The sequence below is a fragment of the Callospermophilus lateralis genome, unplaced genomic scaffold (assembly GCF_048772815.1).
Source record: "Callospermophilus lateralis isolate mCalLat2 unplaced genomic scaffold, mCalLat2.hap1 Scaffold_959, whole genome shotgun sequence".
Taxonomy (NCBI): Eukaryota; Metazoa; Chordata; class Mammalia; order Rodentia; family Sciuridae; genus Callospermophilus; species Callospermophilus lateralis.
The window spans coordinates 216,616-225,046 of record NW_027517765.1 but is presented as its reverse complement, the minus strand read 5'-3'; positions in this window follow the sequence as shown (position 1 = coordinate 225,046).

Sequence of the window (8,431 nt, the reverse complement as noted above, 5' to 3'; positions counted from 1 at the left end):
TTTTAACTTATAGATTTTGTGAAAGTTTCAGCCTCTTCCATTATAACTTAAGTTTATCCGGATAAAACCATTATCTTGCTCATTACAATATTACATACCTCTTTGATAAATCAGTTATGGATGATTTTTTTGAAAGTTTATAGTTCACCAAGGTGCTTAAGTGTAAATATAATTTTTAGGGATAAATCTTTTTTTTGCCATGCTGGGGACTGAACCCAGGTTCTCACACACACTAGGCAAGTGTTCTGCCACTTAACTCCATCCCCAGTCTAGTGTAGATAGAGTTTTTAAAAACCGGTTGAAAAACCCAAAGTCTTAATGATGAAATATCTAAGTATTCTGAGGCATAAATTTAGTTTAGTAAGTGCCTCATTAACATATTTGTCAGGCATTAGGATTTGTTTTTAATAGTACAAATTTCAGAATCATAATAAAAGACAGTAAGAATATTCTTTTGTATCTCAGTGGTGAGTCTTGACTTTAATTTTTTAAGTAACTGCATAAATATGAATTACTTCTGATATCAGTCATGATTTTCAGTTCTTTATTAATCTAAACATTTTGCTTTCTCTAATTCTTTTCTTTTTACATTTCCAATTTTATGTAATTCAATAAGTAAAAACTATTGTGAAAGTTCTACACCTTATTTTAATTGATAGTTATCTAAAATTTTGGAATGGAAATGGTGTAAAAGTTTTATCTCTAAGAAGAATGAATCATTTAGAACAGGTCTACTATGGATTTGTAAATAATGAATGAAAATCTACCACTTTTAATATTCCCTGATGAAATGTAGATATTACTTGTAAGAACAACTGTTTCCTGCCTTGAAGATATGCCATTAAGAAATAATGAGAGTTCTATTTTGAAGAATCTCTATTATTTTTATTAATAAGTAAGTTTCAAATTATCTGAAACCATCCCCAAATTCTAAGTGTTAGTTATTGACTAATTTTAGTTCTGCAAGATATAATAGCTACTTGTATATTAAAATAATTTCAATAGAGAAATACAGTCCTGTGTACAAATTATTTTTAACTCTTTGTTGTTCTTTGGCTTGGAGGCGGGGGGAGAAAGAACTACTTACTATTTTTGATGTATAAAAAAGCTGTCTAGTGATCAAATAGAAATCCAAATGGCTTTCCTCATAGAAATAGAAAAAGCAATTATGAAATTTGTTTGGAACAAAAAGAGACCCAGACTAGCTAAAGCAATCCTTACCAGAAAGAGTGAAGCAGGTTGTATCACTATACCAGACCTTAAATTATACTTCAGAAGAATAGTAACAAAAACATAATGGTATTTGAACCAAAACAGACTGGTAGACCAATGGTACAGAATAGAGGCCACAGATACTAACCCACAAAATCACAGTTATCTTATATTAGACAAAGGTGCCAAAAACATGCACTGGAGAAAAGATCGCCTCTTCAACAAATGGTGCTGGGAACACTGAAATCAATGTGCAACAAAATAAAATTAAACCCTTATTTCTCACCATGCACAAAACTCAACTCAAAGAAGATCAGAGACCAAGGAATTAAGTCAGGGACCCTGCATCTAATAGAAGAAAAAGTAGGCCCTAATCTTCATCATGTTGCATTAGGCCCCAACTTCCTTAATAAGATTCCTATAGTGCAAGAATTAAAATAAAGAATCAATGAATGGGATGGATTCAAACTAAAATGTTTCTTTTCAGCAAAAGAAACAATCAGTGAAGTGAATAGATAGCCTCCATCTTTTTTTATATATATATATATTTTTTTTATTGTTGGTTGTTCAAAACATTACATAGTTCTTGATATATCATATTTCACACTTTGATTCAAGTGGGTTATGAACTCCCATTTTTACTCCGTATACAAATTGCAGAATCACATCAGTTACACTTCCATTGATTTATATAGTGCCATACTAGGGTCTGTTGTATTCTGCTGCCTTTCCTATCCGTTACTACCCCCCTCCCCTCCCCTCCCCTCCCCTCTTCTCTCTCTACCCACTCTACTGCAGTTCATATCTCCCCCTTGTATTATTTTTCCCTTTCCCCTCGCTACCTCTTGTATGTAATTTTGTATAACCCTGAGGGTCTCCTTCCATTTCCATGCAATTTCCCTTCTCCCTCCCTTTCCCTCCCACCTCTCGTCCCTGTTTAATGTTAATCTTCTTCTCATGCTCTTCGTCCCTACTCTGTTCTTAGTTACTCTCCTTATATCAAAGAAGACATTTGGCATTTGTTTTTTAGGGATTGGCTGGCTTCACTTAGCATAATCTGCTCTAGTGCCATCCATTTCCCTCCAAATTCTATGATTTTGTCATTTCTTAATGCAGAGTAATACTCCATTGTGTATAAATGCCACATTTTTTTTATCCATTCGTCTATTGAAGGGCATCTAGGTTGGTTCCACAGTCTTGCTATTGTGAATTGTGGTGCTATGAACATCGATGTAGCAGTGTCCCTGTAGCATGCTCTATTTAGGTCTTTAGGGAATAGACCGAGAAGGGGAATAGCTGGGTCAAATGGTGGTTCCATTCCCAACTTTCCAAGAAATCTCCATACTGCTTTCCAGATTGGCTGCACCAATTTGCAGTCCCACCAACAATGAACAAGTGTACCGTTTTCCCCACATCCTCATCAGCACTTGTTGTTGTTTGACTTCATAATGGCTGCCAATCTTACTGGAGTGAGATGGTATCTTAGGGTGGTTTTGATTTGCATTTCTCTGACTGCTAGGGATGGTGAGCATTTTTTCATGTACTTGTTGATTGATTGTATGTCCTCCTCTGAGAAGTGTCTGTTCATGTCTTTGGCCCATTTGTTGATTGGGTTATTTGTTATCTTGTTGTCTAATTTTTTGAGTTCTTTGTATACTCTGAATATTAGGGCTCTATCTGAAGTGTGAGGAGTAAAGATTTGTTCCCAGGATGTAGGCTCCCTATTTACCTCTCTTGTTGTTTCTTTTGCTGAGAAAAAACTTTTTAGTTTGAGTAAGTCCCATTTGTTGATTCTAGTTAGTAACTGTTGTGCTATGGGTGTCCTATTGAGGAATTTGGAGCCCGACCCCACAGTATGTAGATCGTAGCCGACTTTTTCTTCTATCAGACGCCTTGTCTCTGATTTGATATCAAGCTCCTTGATCCATTTTGAGTTAACTTTAGTGCATGGCGAGAGAAAGGGATTCAGTTTCATTTTGTTGCATATGGATTTCCAGTTTTCCCAGCACCATTTGTTGAAGATGCTATCCTTCCTCCATTGCATGCTTTTAGCCCCTTTATCAAATATAAGATAGTTGTAGTTTTGTGGGTTGGTTTCTGTGTTCTCAATTCTGTACCATTGGTCCACCTGCCTGTTTTGGTACCAGTACCATGCTGTTTTTGTTACTATTGCTCTGTAGTATAGTTTGAAGTCTGGTATCGCTATACCGCCTGATTCACCCTTCCTGCTTAGCATTGTTTTTGCTATTCTGGGTCTTTTATTTTTCCATATGAATTTCATGATTGCTTTCTCTATTTCTATACGAAATGCCATTGGGATTTTGATTGGTATTGCATTAAACCTATAGGGAACTTTTGGTAATATTGTCATTTTGATGATGTTAGTTCTGCCTATCCATGAACAGGGTATATTTTTCCATCTTCTAAGATCTTCTTCTATTTCTCTCTTTAGGGTTCTGTAGTTTTCATTGTATAAGTCTTTCACCTCTTTTGTTAGGTTGATTCCTAAGTATTTTATTTTTGGGGGGGATATTGTGAATGGAGTGGTTGTCCTCATTTCCATTTCAGAGGATTTGTCGCTGATATATAGGGATGCCTTTGATTTATACGTGTTGATTTTATATCCTGCCACTTTGCTGAATTCATTTATTAGCTCTAATAGTTTCTTTGTAGACCCTTTTGGGTCTGCTAGGTATAGAATCATGTCATCTGCAAATAGTGATAATTTAAGTTCTTCTTTTCCTATTTTTATGCCTTTAATTTCTTTCGTCTGTCTAATTGCTCTGGCCAGTGATTCGAGAACTATGTTGAACAGAAGTGGTGAGAGAGGGCATCCCTGTCTTGTTCCAGATTTTAGAGGGAATGCCTTCAATTTTTCTCCATTCAGAATGATGCTAGCCTGAGGTTTAGCATAGATTGCTTTTACAATGTTGAGGTAAGTTCCTGTTATCCCTAGTTTTTCTAGCGTTTTGAATATAAAGGGATGCTGTACTTTGTCGAATGCTTTTTCTGCATCTATCGAGATGATCATATGGTTCTTATTTTTAAGTCTATTGATGTGGTGAATAACATTAATTGATTTCCGTATATTGAACCAGCCTTGCATCCCAGGGATGAATCCTACTTGATCATGGTGCACAATTTTTTTGATATGTTTTTGAATCTGATTTGCCAAAATTTTATTGAGGATTTTTGCATCTAGGTTCATTAGATATATTGGTCTGTAGTTTTCTTTCTTTGAAGTGTCTTTGTCTGGTTTAGGAATCAGGGTGATGTTGGCCTCATAGAATGAATTTGGAAGTTCTCCCTCTTTTTCTATTTCCTGAAATAGCTTGAAAAGTATTGGTGTTAGTTACTCTTTAAAGGTTTTGTAAAACTCTGCTGTATACCCATCCGGTCCTGGGCTTTTCTTAGTTGGTAGTCTTTTGATGGTTTCTTCTATTTCCTCAATTGATATTGGTCTGTTTAGGTTGTCTATATCCTCCTGCCTTAATCTGGGCAGATCATATGACTTAAGAAATTTATCGATGCCTTCACTATCTTCTATTTTATTGGAGTATAAGGATTCAAAATAGTTTCTGATTATCTTCTGTATTTCTGAAGTGTCTGTTGTGATATTGCCTTTTTCATCCCGTATGCTAGTAAATTGATTTCTCTCTCTTCTTCTCTTCATTAGCATGGCTAAGGGTCTGTCGATTTTATTTATTTTTTCAAAGAACCAACTTTTAGTTTTGTCAATTTTTTCAATTGTTTCTTTTGTTTCGATTTCATTAATTTCAGCTCTGATTTTAATAATTTCTTGCATTCTACTTCTTTTGCTGTGGTTTTGCTCTTCTTTTTCTAGGATTTTGAGATGGAGTATGAGATCATTTATTTGTTGGTTTTTTCTTTTTTTAAGGAATGAACTCCAAGCAATGAATTTTCCTCTTAGAACTGCTTTTAATGTGTCCCATAGATTCCGATATGTTGTGTCTGTGCTTTCATTTATCTCTAAGAATTTTTTAATTTCCTCCTTGATGTCTTCTATAACCCATTGATCATTTAGTAACCAATTGTTCATTCTCCAAGTGATGCATGTTTTTTCCTTCCTTCTTTTATCGTTGATTTTCAGTTTCATTCCATTATGATCAGATAAGATGCATGGTATTATCTCCACTCCTTTATATTGTCTAAGAGTTGCCCTGTGACATAATATATGATCTATTTTTGAGAAGGATCCATGTGCTGCTGAGAAAAAAGTGTAACTGCTTGATGTTGGGTGGTATATTCTATATATATCAATTAAGTCTAGGTTATTAATTGTGTTATTGAGGTCTATAGTTTCCTTATTCAACTTTTGTTTGGAAGATCTGTCTAGTGGTGAGAGAGGTGTGTTGAAGTCTCCCATGATTATTGTATGTTGGTCTATTAGACTCTTAAACTTAAGAAGAGTTTGTTTGATGAACATAGCTGCACCATTGTTTGGGGCATATATATTTATGATAGTTATGTCTTGTTGGTGTATGGTTCCCTTGAGCAGTATGTAGTGTCCCTCTTTATCCCTTTTGACTAACTTTGGCTTGAAATCTATTTTATTTGATATGAGTATGGACACTCCTGCTTGTTTCCGAAGTCCATATGAGTGATATGATTTTTCCCAACCTTTCACCTTCAGTCTATGTATGTCTTTTCCTATCAAATGCGTCTCCTGTAGGCAGCATATTGTTGGGTCTTGTTTTGTGATCCATTCTACTAGCCTGTGTCTCTTGATTGGTGAGTTTAACCATTAACATTTAGGGTTATTATTGAGATATGGGTTGTTCTTCCAGCCATAATTGTTTATTTATGTTACTAAACATGGTTTGTTTTCCTTTTTGATTATTTTCCCCCCCTTTACTCTCCTACCTCCCACCGTTGGTTTTCATTGTATTTTCCATTTCCTCTTCCTGTAATGTTTTGCCGAGGATGTTTTGAAGACATGGTTTTTTAGCTGCAAATTCTTTTAACTTTTGTTTATCGTGGAAGGTTTTAATTTCATCTTCCATCCTGAAGCTTAATTTCGCTGGATACATGATTCTTGGTTGGAACCCATTTTCTTTCAGTTTTTGAAATATGTTATTCCAGGATCTTCTAGCTTTCAGAGTCTGTGTTGAAAGATCAGCTGTTATCCTGATTGGTTTACCCCTAAATGTAATCTGCTCCTTTCTCTTGTAGCTTTTAAAATTCTCTCCTTATTCTGTATGTTGGGCATCTTCATTATAATGTGTCTAGGTGTGGATCTCTTATGATTTTGCACATTCGGCGTCCTGTATGCTTCTAGGATTTGGGATTATGTCTCATTCTTCAAGTCTGGGAAGTTTTCTAGTATTATTTCATTGAATAGGTGGTTCATTCCTTTGGTTTGGACCTCTATACCTTACTGTATCCCAATGACTCTTAAGTTTGGTCTCTTTATATTATCCCATATTTCTTGGATGTTCTGCTCATGGTTTCTTAACAGTTTTGCTGAGCTATCTATGTTCTTTTCAAGTTGAAATACTTTGTCTTCATTGTCTGATGTTCTATCTTCTAAGTGTTCTACTCTGCTGGTAGTATTCTCAATTGAGTTTTTAAGTTGGTTTATTGCTTCCTGCATTTCTAGGATTTCTGTTTGTTTGTTTTTTATTACCTCTATCTCCCTGTATAGTTGATCTTTTGCTTCTTGGATTTGTTTATGTAATACATTGTCGAAGTGGTCGAAATGATCTTTCATTGTCTGATTTTGCTGTCTAATGTCTTCCTTGAGACTCCAGATCATTTGCAGCATGTATATCCTGAATTCTTTATCTGACATTCCATCTGCTGCAGCTATAACCTCTTCTAAAGTTGAGTTGACCTGCATTGCTTGTGGTCCTTTCTTTCCTTGTCTTTTCATATTGCTCGTGTTTCTTTCTGCTTAGTGAAACTGCTGTGTTTTTGAAATTTTCCCCCTATATATTTATATTGCTCTTGTATAGTTGAAAAGTCTCCCTTGCAGGGGTGGGCGGCAGCTCTGCTCCTCCTCCAATTGGGGTGATCTGTCTACCACGCTGGCGGGCCGCTGGGACTGTTCTGCCGGTCGGTCGCAGGTCTGCCTACCTTGGAGGCGTGGGCAGCGGCTCTGCTCTGACCTTCCTCCTATTGGTGTGACGTGTCTACCAAGTCACCATGTCCGTGAACCCCTGGGCCTGTTCCACCAGTTAGTCGCAGATCTGACTACCTTGCAGGCATGGGCGGCTGCTCTGCTCTGCCCCTTCTCCAATTGGGTTGTCGTGACTACCACGCCGGCAGGTCGCTGTGCCTGTTCTGGGCGCGGGCTGCGGCTCTGCTCTGCCCCTCCCCCAAGTGGTGTGATGTGTCTACCATGCCGGTAGGCCACTGGGCCTGTTCCGCCAGTCTGTCACAGGCCTGCCTATCATGCGGGCTCGGGTGGAGGATCTGCTCTGCCCCTACTCCAATTGAGGTGTCGTGACTACTACGCCGGCAGGTCGCTGGACCTGTTCTGGGCGCGGGTGGCGGTTCCGCTCTGTCCCCGCTCCAACTGGGTTGACGTGACTACGACGCTGTCGGGCCGCTGGGCCTGCTCCGACCGCGGGCGAAGGCTCTGCTCTGCCCCTACTCCAATTGGGGTGATGGGTGGCGTGTCTACCACACCAGCAGGCCACTGGGCCTGATCTGCCGGTAGGTCGCAGGTCTACCTACCATGCGGGCTCCGGGAGGCAGCTCTGCTCTGCCCCTCCTCCAATTTGTGTGACGTGTCTACCACACCAGTAGACTGCTGGGCCTGTTCCGCTGGTCGGTCGCAAGTATGTCTACCTTGCAGGGTCGGGCGGCGGCTCTGCTCTGCCCCTACTCCAAATGGAGTGATGTGACTGCCACGCTGGCGGGCCACTGGGCCTGATCCGGGCTTGGGGAGCGGCTCTGCTCTGCCCCTCCCCCAAGTGGTGTGACGTGTCTGCCACGCCGGCAGGCCGCTGGGGCTGTTCTGCCAGACTGTCACAGGCCTGCCTACCTTGCGGACACGGGTGGAGGATCTGCTTTCCCCCTACTCCAATTGGGGTTTCTTGACAACCACGCCGGCAGGTCGCTGGACCTGTTCCGGGCCCAGGCGGCTGCTCTGTTCGGCCCCTGCTCTAGCCAGAGCGACGCGACACCACGCCGGCGGGTCGCTGGGCCTGTTCCGGGCTCTGGCGGCGGCTCTGTTCGGCCCCTGCTCTAGCCG